The following is a 15,714-nucleotide window of genomic DNA, read 5'->3' as shown; positions in this document are numbered from 1 at the left end:
GGGACTCTGCTCTGGGCTTCTGGACACTGAACAAAACAGGGAGACAGATCACCTCATCAATATCACATCAATACCTCATCTACATCATTTCAACAACTGTATAGCTGAACTCATAGAAGTCCTGAAGTTTATTTTAAAGCTACTGTCTGCAATTCGTAAATACATTTTTGGCCTTTTAAATTAATGATTTAGTCCTATATTTATTGTAATTTGGGAACACTATTCTCTTCATTAGTTTGATATTTTTAAGCGAACTATATATTTTACAATTCATCTCTTACCTCTTAGAACTGGTGTCTTGAGTCATTTTGGAGGCAGAGGTCTCCTCTCTTTCCCCAGAGAGACTCATTTTAGAGACAGTGGTCTCCTCCTCTCTCTCCCCAGAGAGGCTCATTTTAGAGGCAGTGGTCTCCTCCTCTCTCTCCCCAGAGAGACTCATTTTAGAGGCAGTGGTCTCCTCCTCTCTCTCCCCAGAAAGACTCATTTTAGATGTAAGTCACAGCTCACTCAGCTACAATAATAAATAACAGAACAGTCAATATTTCTGAACATTGTTGAAGAACCATTAACAACACATTTACTGTCTGAGGTCAGAGTTCAAACAGAGACTTCATGTTGCATTTAAACATACACAGTCCAATATGTTATTCATTTGATTTGATTTGACTTGGATCCCCATTAGCTGACGTCATAACAACAGCTAGTCTACACACAACTAAAAATATGTTACAGTTTAGATTGACAGACGGTAGTAGACATAAACATTTAACAAGTAGACATTAGAGACAGTTAACATAGCTGACAGGTATTTATTCTATACCAAGGGAAGCCAGGCTTCGTAAAAAAATTGACCAAGGAAAAAACATAAAATAATGTATCTTTCGTCTCTCTGTGCTTAATAATTGTCCTTCAATTCACAAGAGGCTGAATGTATCTCACAGGAGAAAGCATTCGAGCGAGCGAAACAGCGCCCCTCTGTCTCTCTACATGTAGACCATGTATCTGATGCTGTCTGGACAGTGAAACAGCACCTCTCTGTCTCTCTACATGTAGACCATGTATCTGATGCTGTCTGGACAGTGAAACAGCACCTCTCTGTTTCAGTATGTGTAGACCATGTATCTGATGCTGTCTGGTCAGTGAAACAGAACCTCTCTGTCTCAGTATGTGTAGACCATGTATCTGATGCTGTCTGGTCAGTGAAACAGCACCTCTCTGTCTCAGTATGTGTAGACCATGTATCTGATGCTGTCTGGTCAGTGAAACAGAACCTCTCTGTCTCAGTATGTGTAGACCATGTATCTGATGCTGTCTGGTCAGTGAAACAGAACCTCTCTGTCTCAGTATGTGTAGACCATGTATCTGATGCTGTCTGGTCAGTGAAACAGAACCTCTCTGTCTCAGTATGTGTAGACCATGTATCTGATGCTGTCTGGTCAGTGAAACAGAACCTCTCTGTCTCAGTATGTGTAGACCATGTATCTGATGCTGTCTGGACAGTGAAACAGCACCTCTCTGTCTCAGTATGTGTAGACCATGTATCTGATGCTGTCTGGTCAGTGAAACAGCACCTCTCTGTCTCAGTATGTGTAGACCATGTATCTGATGCTGTCTGGTCAGTGAAACAGCACCTCTCTGTCTCAGTATGTGTAGACCATGTATCTGATGCTGTCTGGACAGTGAAACAGCTCCTCTCTGTCTCAGTATGTGTAGACCATGTATCTGATGCTGTCTGGACAGTGAAACAGCACCTCTCTGTCTCAGTATGTGTAGACCATGTATCTGATGCTGTCTGGTCAGTGAAACAGCACCTCTCTGTCTCAGTATGTGTAGACCATGTATCTGATGCTGTCTGGACAGTGAAACAGCACCTCTCTGTCTCAGTATGTGTAGACCATGTATCTGATGCTGTCTGGTCAGTGAAACAGAACCTCTCTGTCTCAGTATGTGTAGACCATGTATCTGATGCTGTCTGGTCAGTGAAACAGCACCTCTCTGTCTCAGTATGTGTAGACCATGTATCTGATGCTGTCTGGTCAGTGAAACAGAACCTCTCTGTCTCAGTATGTGTAGACCATGTATCTGATGCTGTCTGGTCAGTGAAACAGAACCTCTCTGTCTCAGTATGTGTAGACCATGTATCTGATGCTGTCTGGTCAGTGAAACAGAACCTCTCTGTCTCAGTATGTGTAGACCATGTATCTGATGCTGTCTGGACAGTGAAACAGCACCTCTCTGTCTCAGTATGTGTAGACCATGTATCTGATGCTGTCTGGTCAGTGAAACAGCACCTCTCTGTCTCAGTATGTGTAGACCATGTATCTGATGCTGTCTGGTCAGTGAAACAGCACCTCTCTGTCTCAGTATGTGTAGACCATGTATCTGATGCTGTCTGGACAGTGAAACAGCTCCTCTCTGTCTCAGTATGTGTAGACCATGTATCTGATGCTGTCTGGACAGTGAAACAGCACCTCTCTGTCTCAGTATGTGTAGACCATGTATCTGATGCTGTCTGGTCAGTGAAACAGCACCTCTCTGTCTCAGTATGTGTAGACCATGTATCTGATGCTGTCTGGACAGTGAAACAGCTCCTCTCTGTCTCTCTACATGTAGACCATGTATCTGATGCTGTCTGGACAGTGAAACAGCACCTCTCTGTCTCTCTACATGTAGACCATGTATCTGATGCTGTCTGGACAGTGAAACAGCTCCTCTCTGTCTCAGTATGTGTAGACCATGTATCTGATGCTGTCTGGACAGTGAAACAGCTCCTCTCTGTCTCAGTATGTGTAGACCATGTATCTGATGCTGTCTGGACAGTGAAACAGAACCTCTCTGTCTCAGTATGTGTAGACCATGTATCTGATGCTGTCTGGACAGTGAAACAGCTCCTCTCTGTCTCAGTATGTGTAGACCATGTATCTGATGCTGTCTGGACAGTGAAACAGAACCTCTCTGTCTCTCTACATGTAGACCATGTATCTGATGCTGTCTGGACAGTGAAACAGCTCCTCTCTGTCTCAGTGTGTGTAGACCATGTATCTGATGCTGTCTGGACAGTGAAACAGCACCTCTCTGTCTCAGTATGTGTAGACCATGTATCTGATGCTGTCTGGACAGTGAAACAGAACCTCTCTGTCTCAGTATGTGTAGACCATGTATCTGATGCTGTCTGGACAGTGAAACAGCACCTCTCTGTCTCTCTACATGTAGACCATGTATCTGATGCTGTCTGGACAGTGAAACAGCACCTCTCTGTCTCAGTATGTGTAGACCATGTATCTGATGCTGTCTGGACAGTGAAACAGCACCTCTCTGTCTCAGTATGTGTAGACCATGTATCTGATGCTGTCTGGACAGTGAAACAGCTCCTCTCTGTCTCAGTATGTGTAGACCATGTATCTGATGCTGTCTGGTCAGTGAAACAGCACCTCTCTGTCTCAGTATGTGTAGACCATGTATCTGATGCTGTCTGGACAGTGAAACAGCTCCTCTCTGTCTCAGTATGTGTAGACCATGTATCTGATGCTGTCTGGACAGAGAAACAGCTCCTCTCTGTCTCAGTATGTGTAGACCATGTATCTGATGCTGTCTGGACAGTGAAACAGCTCCTCTCTGTCTCAGTATGTGTAGACCATGTATCTGATGCTGTCTGGTCAGTGAAACAGCACCTCTCTGTCTCAGTATGTGTAGACCATGTATCTGATGCTGTCTGGTCAGTGAAACAGCTCCTCTCTGTCTCAGTATGTGTAGACCATGTATCTGATGCTGTCTGGTCCAAACCGGTATGACAATGTTGCCTGTAGCATTGAAGGCAAAGGGAAGCCAGAGAGAATATGTCCCTTGATAAAAAAAAAAGTATTAGAAATTAGCCAATCATCGTTGAGCTAAACTGTGATTGGTCCTGGCGCACCAAAAAAAGTGTCAAGGTAGACCAGTTTGGATTTTGGCGTCACTCCTATCAAATCCTATTCATACGTCATTGACAGAAACAACTTGAATTGTTTTATCTCGTTGTCTTGTGGTGGCTAGCTAGTGTAAACTGGTCCTTTCCTAAATTAGACATGGATGGAGATGGGGATTTGGACTTGTGGTTTTATTTAATTCTCCATACTGGCTAATGATTATAACGGTGATTCTGATCCAACCATTAATTCATACATTGTTGTGCTCCTGGCCTGAGAGGATGGAAGTTCAACATGTAGCTAGATGTAGAAGGCTAATGTTTACTAGCTAACGTTGCCCATGAATGGAAGTTAGGCTAACGAGCATTTTAGACACGTAGTTTAGGACAACAGAAAATAAAAGCATGTACTGTATGACAGTGATAGACCGTGTACTGTATAACAGAGTGATAGACTGTGTACTGTATAACAGAGTGATAGACTGTGTACTGTATAACAGAGTGATAGACAGTGTACTGTATAACAGAGTGATAGACTGTGTACTGTATAACAGAGTGATAGACTGTGTACTGTATAACAGAGTGATAGACTGTGTACTGTATAACAGAGTGATAGACTGTGTACTGTATAACAGAGTGATAGACTGTGTACTGTATAACAGAGTGATAGACTGTGTACTGTATAACAGTGATAGACTGTGTACTGTATAACAGAGTGATAGACTGTGTACTGTATAACAGTGTACTGTATAACAGAGTGATAGACTGTGTACTGTATAACAGTGATAGACAGTGTACTGTATAACAGAGTGATAGACTGTGTACTGTATAACAGTGATAGACAGTGTACTGTATAACAGAGTGATAGACTGTGTACTGTATAACAGAGTGATAGACTGTGTACTGTTTAACAGAGTGATAGACTGTGTACTGTATAACAGTGATAGACAGTGTACTGTATAACAGAGTGATAGACTGTGTACTGTATAACAGAGTGATAGACTGTGTACTGTATAACAGAGTGATAGACTGTGTACTGTATAACAGTGTACTGTATAACAGAGTGATAGACTGTGTACTGTATAACAGAGTGATAGACAGTGTACTGTATGACAGAGTGATAGACCGTGTACTGTATAACAGTGTACTGTATGACAGAGTGATAGACTGTGTACTGTATAACAGAGTGATAGACCGTGTACTGTATAACAGAGTGATAGACTGTGTACTGTATAACAGTGATAGACAGTGTACTGTATAACAGAGTGATAGACTGTGTACTGTATAACAGAGTGATAGACAGTGTACTGTATAACAGAGTGATAGACTGTGTACTGTATAACAGTGATAGACTGTGTACTGTATAACAGAGTGATAGACTGTGTACTGTATAACAGAGTGATAGACTGTGTACTGTATAACAGAGTGATAGACAGTGTACTGTATAACAGAGTGATAGACTGTGTACTGTATGACAGAGTGATAGACCGTGTACTGTATGACAGAGTGATAGACTGTGTACTGTATAACAGTGATAGACAGTGTACTGTATAACAGTGATAGACAGTGTACTGTATAACAGTGATAGACCGTGTACTGTATAACAGAGTGATAGACCGTGTACTGTATAACAGTGATAGACAGTGTACTGTATAACAGTGATAGACTGTGTACTGTATAACAGAGTGATAGACCGTGTACTGTATAACAGAGTGATAGACAGTGTACTGTATAACAGTGATAGACTGTGTACTGTATAACAGAGTGATAGACAGTGTACTGTATAACAGTGATAGACAGTGTACTGTATAACAGAGTGATAGACTGTGTACTGTATAACAGTGATAGACTGTGTACTGTATAACAGAGTGATAGACAGTGTACTGTATAACAGAGTGATAGACTGTGTACTGTATAACAGTGATAGACAGTGTACTGTATAACAGAGTGATAGACTGTGTACTGTATAACAGAGTGATAGACTGTGTACTGTATAACAGAGTGATAGACTGTGTACTGTATAACAGAGTGATAGACAGTGTACTGTATAACAGTGATAGACTGTGTACTGTATAACAGAGTGATAGACTGTGTACTGTATAACAGAGTGATAGACAGTGTACTGTATAACAGAGTGATAGACTGTGTACTGTATAACAGTGTACTGTATAACAGAGTGATAGACCGTTTTGTCAACATGACAGAGAGGAGGATGTCATTGGTGTTTCTCTACAAGTAGGGTGAGTCAACATGTTTTTTCTACATGTATGAACACGCACAGACATCAGTACCATGAACCATTCTTTACAACGTGCAGTAACTCTCTGTGGTTCTAAATCAATAGTTGTTTAGTAGTCAGAAAATGTCAGACACACGACCTTGCTTGACCATGCTGTAGGTCATGTCTGTAGGTCTGTAGGTCTGTAGGTCATGTCTGTTACATGTAATATGCTGTGTGGATTTAACCGGACAGATGTTGCTTTCCGGTTTTGTGGTGGTTGAATTTATTCTGCCACTGTGTCTTCTTATTGTCTCGGCCTTTAGGCCCATCGTCTATCTCACGGTTGAAAGACGTGAATTAACAGTGATTTTACCCCCCACCGCTACTGGTGTGCCCTCATAATAGGTGTGGATGCAATTTTAACACCCGCACTTTAACATGCCAAGTTGATGTATGCTTCAGAATGTTTTAATTATAGGCTATGTCCGGGCTTTTCTCCGTTTTATTTTACAATTTGTATAATGTCATTAAATACCAGCCACTATCGAGAACCACGGTCAGTAATACCGACATACATTTATAACTGTCACTTGAGTTTTCGTTTTCTTCAAATTGTATCTTACATTTTGCATCATTCCATTCTGTTCACCTTTCTTTCCTCTGTCAAGTCAGTGTAAGTTGTTCCTGAGTGTCGTTAGCATTAGAATGTGGGCCTGTTTGAATCGTTATGGATCTCAGACCCCACGGAGCAGGTTAAACCTGTAGCCCGGTGCTCGGTTCACGACGACTGGACCGTTGTTATACAGTTCCATGATTAGTGAGAATTAGGGTAGATGTATAGGACCCCTCCCTAATCAACCCCTATTGTATACTTTTTTACACCTTCCAATGTTTCATGGATTGAACTTGAATATGACAACTTTCAGGATGAATCAAACCGCTGTATTTATTATTTATCAATATATTTCCTGCGAAAACGCTGTTGAATGAAAACTCCACCAGAAAATCTGTTGCCCAGCAAGTGGGTGTTTTCAGCGGTTAAATTACATTTATTCAGCGCACGCGAGGGAGCCACGCCTGCAAAGACCCGTTATTCAACTTAATAAGGTAAGTCTGAATATAAACTGATGACAAGTACGTAGGAAAGGCGTGTATACGAAAGGCGTGTATAAGAAAGGCGTCATTTCATAAGTTGGAATAGTGCCCTTAGTGAATACACCCATGCACTGCTTGAGTTAACATGAGGTGCGATCAGTTTCTCTCGCCCGTTGTACCGGGGCTTGTATTCAGAAGAAAGGTGTTCTGACAACGATTAAACCAGTGGGTAACATTACGCAACGGTGCGCCGGCCAACTTATATCGAGCGCACAGCAATGAGCAAAACGGACCACCACCTTCCTGATCCGTGTCGCAGGAAAGCATTTTCAACTTTGATTTAGCCCTACATTCAAATAGTTTCTATGACCATTGTTGCTCGTCACATTTACTTGACTGACTTGACGACACAGAGTGTTTCTATAGTGACAGCTTTACATAATTCCGATGCACATCTTCTAACGCAGTTTCGTCATGCGGATAATAATCACGATAATGTGCTGTCAGTCGCCTTTACCAATAATACTCTACCTCATATCTCTGTAGCCTATAACATCACATTGGATCATATTGATTAGGCTAATCAATATCAATCAACACCAATGTAAATAAGACTAAACTTATCATTTTGGAAAGTTGAAATCAGTATTGTATTAACTTTACAATTCTTCAATGTCTTTCCCTTAAATCATCTGTCTCTCCATGAAAGCCTAACTTCTCCACAAAACTTTTCTACATTAAATTATAAAGAACGTTACAAACCTCTGATGTTTTTGTCTTCTACCTGTAAAGTCCATTTCTTCCTCTTGTTCCTTAAACACGGACTTTCTGTGTTGGGACATGAAGTGGAGAGGGGAGGAGGTAGAGGTAGAGCGGAGGAGGGAGAGATAGAGGGAGGGAAGGAGAGAGGGATAGGTGGAGAGAGGGAGGAGCGAAAGGGGGGGTGGAGGGAGGAGAGAGGTGGAGGGAGAGATAGAGGGAGGGAAGGAGAGAGGGATAGGTGGAGAGAGGGAGAGGTAGAGGGGAGGTTGGAGAGGTAGAGGGGAGGAGGGAGAGATAGAGGGAGGGAAGGAGAGAGGGATAGGTGGAGAGAGGGAGGAGAGAAAGGGGGGTGGAGGGAGGAGAGAGGTGCAGGGAGGAGAGAGGGGGTGGAGAGAGGGGAGGAGGGAGAGGTAGAGGGGAGGAGGGAGAGGTAGAGGGGAGGAGGGAGAGGTAGAGGGGAGGAGGGAGAGATAGAGGGAGGGAAGGAGAGAGGGATAGGTGGAGAGAGGGAGGAGAGAAAGGGGGATGGAGGGAGGAGAGAGGTGGAGGGAGGAGAGAGGGGGTGGAGAGAGGGGAGGAGGGAGAGGTAGAGGGGAGGAGGGAGAGGTAGAGGGGAGGAGGGAGAGGTAGAGGGGAGGAGGGAGAGATAGAGGGAGGGAAGGAGAGAGGGATAGGTGGAGAGAGGGAGGAGAGAAAGGGGGGTGGAGGGAGGAGAGAGGTGGAGGGAGGAGAGAGGGGGTGGAGAGAGGGGAGGAGGGAGAGGTAGAGGGGAGGAGGTAGAGGTAGAGGGGAGGAGGGAGAGGTAGAGGGGAGGAGGGAGAGATAGAGGGGAGGAGGTAGAGGTAGAGGGGAGGAGGGAGAGATAGAGGGAGGGAAGGAGAGAGGGATAGGTGGAGAGAGGGAGGAGAGAAAGGGGGGTGGAGGGAGGAGAGAGGTGGAGGGAGGAGAGAGGGGGTGGAGAGAGGGGAGGAGGGAGAGGTAGAGGGGAGGAGGGAGAGAGGGATAGGTGGAGAGAGGGAGGAGAGAAAGGGGGGGTGGAGGGAGGAGAGAGGTGGAGGGAGGAGAGAGGGATAGGTGGAGAGAGGGAAGAGAGAAAGGGAGAGGTGGAGGGAAGGAGGGAGAAGAAGAGAGAGGGAGGAGAAAGGGGGGGTGGGGGGAGGGAGGGAGAGGTGTACAGATCAACAGTACAGATCAACTCTCTGGTACACCTATCATTTATTTTGTGTTGTTTACACTGTACCAAGCAATCAGGAACAATATATATATATTGGTACCATATCTATATATAGTAGCCTACAGCACTTGTTTGTCACATCGCCGCAGTGCTGGCTCCTTCCTATGAGCTCAAGTCACATGCCTTCTATACGTCTGACATCATCTGCCTTTGTCTCCTGAGCAACCAGTCCGCTAAACATTCCACCATTTAAGCTGAATTGTTTACTTGTGATCTCTGCATATTGACACATATATTAGGCTGCAGTTGTTCAGAGTTTACCAATGAATGTGATTATAATAGTCTATTAGGGAGGAGTGAAGGAGACAACTGGCGCCATTCAAACAGGCCCTCGTCTTTTCTACACTGCGTGCAAGTTTGAGCCCGGCCCTAATCAATCGTCAACCCCTGAGAAGGACAACTTTAACAACTTATCTTGTAAATATATTGTTTTATATTTTTTGATAGACGCGGAAAAGCAAAACACATTTATCCACTTGTAAATTATTCTGAATAAATGTAATACATTATAATTATTACTGGACCACACAAAATATCCACCATTGATTAGTGATAAACCTGTGGTTTGAGCCCTGAATGCTGATTTAATTGTCGTGGGGAACCTGTAAGATCCTCCATATCCATTAGTCTTTTCTATAACTTACTGTGTTTATTTTGGTGTTAAGAGCTGCAGTCTAGAAATGGAACAGCAAGACCACTGACCATGATGTTCAGAGAGCTGTGGCAGACCACCTCAAGCTCCTGGTAGAGCCGGAAGTGGTGGTTTCCAAGTCTCCACAACAACGGCGCTGTTGCTAACGCAGCGAAATACATCTATCATTTTGATGGATAATTATTCAATTAATTATATTTATTTGAACTTAACTGTATTTTGTTTATTATCATTGTTTTATATCGTGTTCTTTGACTGAATGTTTTGTGCAAATACTAGAGTAATGTAATGAGTAGTGTGATTGTTCATTTAAAAAAATGACAGACCATTTTGTGGTTACTGCCTCCACGTGTATAGGTTACAAGTACACTGAAATTATGTTATTTGCAAGTCGTTTAAACAACGACCTGAAAAATACATGATTTCAACTTTCACTTTCAACCAAAACGGGCCGTAGACGGACGTCTTTTCAACTTTCAACCAAAACCGAATGTATATTAGCCGTCGGGCATAGTCGTCTTTTTAAGGACAGTTTGCTGTGTGGGACTTTTCTACTGTATCTTAGTCCGTTCAGATCTGACATCGCTCATCCATATTTATATAGTCTAAATTCATTCCTACTGAGATTTGTATGTATTGGGTAAATGTTGTGTAATTTGTTAGATATTACTGCACTGTCAGAGCTAGAAGCACTTCGCTATACCCGCAATAACGTCTGATAATCACGTGAAAGTGACCAATAAGATTTGATTTGCAGTAGTAGGCGACTGTTTCTCCTCCGTATCTGGGGTCGTATGCCACCCTGTGGTCGATGGTGGAATCATATTTTACTGAGAGCAGAAAACAAGCGTGATGAAACTATTCCTACAATGTCTGGAACGCTACAAAACACCAGAAATAGTTGGTGTCTTTCGGTTGGCTGTGGGAGCACGAATGTGATTTCAACATTTTGGTACATCGCCTACTTGTGTGTAATCAGACGGACATTTAGACAAACAATTCAATGTGTGTATAATTTCTACCGTGTTGCATGATGGGAAAATAGTCAGACAGTGATATAATATAATAAAACAAAGTGCATCGCTTTTCCACCGCTTTGTCCGCAACTGCATTAGTAAACATTATTAGACCCTGGTCGATATGATGTGGTATTGTCAGTAGTACAAGTGGTAACCGTTAGTAAAACACCTTTGTCCTGGAATGAGTGCCCCTCTACCAACGTGTACAACTCATACTTACCTGGCAAGGGAGACACCGTGATCAAGAAGGCGGTTCACCCAGGGCGAGGCTCAGCCATTGCACTCCGGCTGTGCTGACCCCTGCGAATTTCCCAAATGTGGAAATCTCGATTGCATAATTTCTGGTAGTGGGGGACTGCGTTCGCGCTCTCCCCTGATTTCTTTGTAAAAGTTAACACATTTCAAATCATATCCGTTGTCTAAATGTTTCTGTAGAGTGTTTCTGCAGTCACTAGCTGCAGCGATCCGAACGGTTGTGTGTGTGCTTTGGGGACCTTTAACAGAATGTGACTGGCAGAACGGATGTTGTATGTGGAGAATGAGGGCTGCAGTAGGTATCTCAGATAGGGAGGTGTGAGGCCTAAAAGGGTTTTATAAATAAGCATCAACCAGTGTGAACTAAGGCCTTATAGATACATTTTGTCTTCTGATAGCGGGGTGAACAGGCAGTGGCTCGGGTGGTTGTTGTCCTTGATGATCTTTTTGGCCTTCCTGTGACATCGGGGGCTGTAGGTGTCCTGGAGGGCGGGTAGTTTGCCCCCTGGCATTGGGTAGACAACACCACCCTCTGAAGAGCCATGCTGTTGCGGGCACTGCAGTTGCCATACCAGGCAGTGAAACAGCCCGATATGATGCTTTCGATTGTGCATCTGTAAAAGTTAGAGGGTTTTAGGTGACAAGCCAAATTTCTTTAGCCTCCTGAGTTTGAAGAGGCTCTGTTGCGCCTTCTTCACCTCGCTGGTAGTGAAAGGAGTAGAGACCACCCCCCAGGCAGAGGCCAAGGTAGCCACGGAAGCCCTGGGGTGGTACAGAAGAAAGGGGGCCTCGACCCCAAACGAAGGGTCACCCACAACACCCAAGGTCCCAGCGGCCACGGCCTGACAGCGCTGCTGTGCCTGGGGCGATGCGCCTCGGGGAGGGATCTCCTCTGGGCCCCGAAAGACTGGACGGTTATTGATTCGGAAGAGCAGGAGGGGGCGAGCTTGATAAGGACTCACCCTGTTCCTGTACAAAGGACCGAAGACAGCTTTTTAACAGTCACTTTTTAACATGTTTTCATGTCTTAAAAATATTTTACTTTTGTTAACTTCTTATGGGCAGTAGCTTCCCACCTGGCCAACATCCGGTGAAATTGCAGAGCGCGAAACTCAAAAATACTAAATTCAAATATTTAACATTCTTGAAAATACATGTGTTATACATCAAAATAAAGTTTATCTTGTTAATCCAGCCGCTGTGTCAGATTTCAAAAAGGCTTTACGGCGAAAGCACACCATGCGATTATCTGAGGACAGTGCCACGCATACAAACACATGAAAATCATTTTTCAACCAGGCAGGTGCGACACAAAAGTCAGAAATAGCGATATAATTTACTTTTTAAGGTATAGGGGGCAGTATTTTCATTTTCGGATGAAAAGCGTGCTCAGAGTAAACTGCCAAATACTCGGGCCCAGAGTCAAATATTTGCAAATTATTAGGAGATTTGGATAGAAACATCACAAATGGTCCTTTCGTTCGATAATGTCCTTCTTTATGTCCCAAAAAGTCAAATTATTTGGCGCGTTTGATTCAGAAATACACCGGTTTCAACTCGCCCAACATGCCTACAAAGTATCTAATAAGTTACCTGTAAACTTGGGTCAAACATTTCAAACAACGTTCCTAATCCAACCTCAGGTACCCTACAACGTAAATAATCGATAAAATTTAAGACAGAATAAACTGTTTCTAATACCGGATAAAAACAACGTGGAGTGCGCTCCTGTTCACACGCACCAAAACAGTGGAATCCACCTGGAGTGACACTTACAATGAATAGGACTACTTCTTCATTTCTTAAAAGAAAAATGGGGTTCCGTGGCTACCATGGCCACTGCCTGGGGGATGGTCTCTACTCGTTTCGCTACCAGCGTGGTGAAGAAGGCGCAACAGAGCCTCTTCAAACTCAGGAGGCTAAAGAAAATTGGCTTGTCACCTAAAACCCTCAAACTTTTACAGATGCACAATCGAAAGCATCATGTCGGGCTGTATCACTGCCTGGGACGGCAGGGTAGCCTAGTGGTTAGAAAGTTGGGCCAGTAACCGAAAGGTTGCAAGTTCAAATCCCTGAGCTGACAAGGTACAAATCTGTTATTCTGCCCCTGAACAAGGCAGTTAACCCGCTGTTCCTAAATAAGAATTTGTTCTTAACAGACTTGCCTAGATAAATAAAGACAAAAAAAAAACATTGAACAATTTCTAAAGACTGTTGACGTCTAGTGGAAGCCATAGGAACTGCAACCAGGTTCCTAATAATAAGGGTATCCCAGAGAAAATATTGGAAAATCCTATGACCTCACTATTTTCCCCCCTGGATGGTTTGTCCTCGGGGTTTCACCTGCCAAATCTGTTCTGTTATACTCACAGACATTATTAGAAACTTTAGAGTCTATCCAAATCTACCAATTATATGCATATCCTAGCATCTGGGCCTGAGTAACAGGCAGTTTACTTTGGTCACGCTTTTCATCCGGATGTCAAAATACTGCCCCCTACCCAAGAGAGGATAACCCACTTTGACATGATAACCCACTTTGACATGATATCCTTGCAACCTTTACTCTTATGAGCAGTTCTCCTCTCAGCAGCATATTGTGGTGCATAATATCTCACTAGCAGGTAAAGGGTAGGGAATAAAGTTGAGATGCTAATGCGTATTCTGACTGAGTGACAGCAAACGTGGCTGTCCCCCCCACGCACACACACACACACACACACACACGCCGCACACCTCAGCGCGCTGCTCATCATCCCCAGGTTTGTTTTTGCAGTGAGAATTTGCAGGAAGTTATTTAGCCAACATCTATTTAGGCATATTAAAACGACTATCAACTGTCAAGTTACAGATACAATTACAAATACGAGTATGTCCATGTGAGCACACCCCGAGTAGCTGCTATGTCTTGTTGTTGATGAAGTAGTCGGCGACTGTTTCTCCTCCGTATCTGGAGTCGTATGCCACCCTGTGGTCGATGGTGGAATCATATTTTACTGAGAGCAGAAAACAAGCGTGATGAAACTATTCCTACAATGTCTGGAACGCTACAAAACACCAGAAATAGTTGGTGTCTTTCGGTTGGCTGTGGGAGCACGAATGTGATTTCAGCATTTTGGTACATCGCCTACTTGTGTGTAATCAGACGGACATTTAGACAAACAGTTCAATGTATTTAGCATTTCTACCGTGTTGCATGATGGGAATACAGTCAGACAGTGATATAATATAATTTAACAAAGTGCATCGCTTTTCCACCGCTTTGTCCGCAACTGTATTAGTAAACGTTATTAGACCCTGGTCGATATGATGTGGTATTGTCAGTAGTACAAGTGGTAACCGTTAGTCAAACACCTTTGTCCTGGAATGAGTGCCCCTCTACCAACGTGTACAACTCATACTTACCTGGCAAGGGAGACACCGTGATCAAGAAGGCGGTTCACCCAGGGCGAGGCTCAGCCATTGCACTCCGGCTGTGCTGACCCCTGCGAATTTCCCAAATGTGGAAATCTCGATTGCATAATTTCTGGTAGTGGGGGACTGCGTTCGCGCTCTCCCCTGATCTTGATGTTAAAGTAATATTTAGATTTAAAATGCTTGAGTTATATTTAGTGTTTCGTCGAAGAAGAGGTGTATTTATATGTTCTTATCAGGTGAATGGTGTTAGAATGTAGGATCAATTTAAAAGCTTAGTAAGGCCTGAAAGATAAAAACCCCAATGTTTGAGATCTGTTATTGTAGCACTGGTGATTATGCCTGTCAATGCAACCACACGTTGATAAAGCATTTACAATCATCGAGAATGACACAAAAATATGTTTGAAAACATATTTCCATTGTGGTCCTCTTTAATATTTTTCTAGTCATAGTAGGCCTCGGCTCCACACAACACAATACAAAGGACAGGAGGACATTGTCATAGCGTAGAGCCTTACATACTGACATGGAATATAAACCACCATTAGTCAGCTTTACACATTATTTAAATGAAGTTATGCTCGGCATGGAGTTACTGTGGTAGTTTGTTCCACTCAACAGCGCCGGTAAATAAAAAGTGTTCTTCCCAGATAGACTCTTCCATTTAAAACAGGCGGTATCAGAGTCTCTGGTTCTGATGCCTTATTGGTGGACAGCTGTAATATAAATTAAATTATTAGATGGGTACCTGGGGGCTAATCTAATCTCACAATTCCACAACAAGAATAATAATAAATAACACACACAAATCTAAGTAAAGGGATGGAATAAGAATATATACATATAAAGATATGGATGAGCGATGACCGAGCGGCATAGGCAAGATGCAATAGGTGTTAATTCTAGGGCAAAAACTAAAACACGGATCTCTTGGGAGTCCCGGAGGAGAGGTTTGAAAAAGGCTGATCTAGAATAACGTGATTCAAATTAGTTCACTTTTCTAGGCCTACATCAGCTGTACAACGTGAGTGTGTGCGGCACAGGTGGCTGGTGGCACTTCAATTGGGGAGGACAGAATGAATGAAATGGTATCAAGACACATGAGACATATGGTTTCCATTCCTTTCACACCATTCCAGAAATGTATATCGTCCT

The 15,714-nt window shown here is 43.3% G+C and overlaps 2 non-coding genes across 2 annotated transcripts; both read left to right on the top strand.

Moving 5' to 3' along the window:
* Positions 1-11,099: 11,099 nt before the first annotated feature.
* LOC123733200 (U1 spliceosomal RNA) lies at positions 11,100-11,263 on the top strand. The gene has a single exon (XR_006763409.1). It is a non-coding gene; the product is annotated as a U1 spliceosomal RNA (small nuclear RNA).
* Positions 11,264-14,539: 3,276 nt separating this feature from the next.
* On the top strand, positions 14,540-14,703 carry LOC123733199 (U1 spliceosomal RNA). Its single transcript, XR_006763655.1, has one exon. It is a non-coding gene; the product is annotated as a U1 spliceosomal RNA (small nuclear RNA).
* Positions 14,704-15,714: the final 1,011 nt, after the last annotated feature.

The sequence above is a fragment of the Salmo salar genome, chromosome 04, assembly GCF_965601325.2.
Source record: "Salmo salar chromosome 04, fSalSal1, whole genome shotgun sequence".
In the NCBI taxonomy this organism is placed as follows: domain Eukaryota; kingdom Metazoa; phylum Chordata; class Actinopteri; order Salmoniformes; family Salmonidae; genus Salmo; species Salmo salar.
The sequence above is the reverse complement of the archived record's forward strand: the minus strand, read 5'-3'. Positions and strand labels throughout refer to the sequence as shown.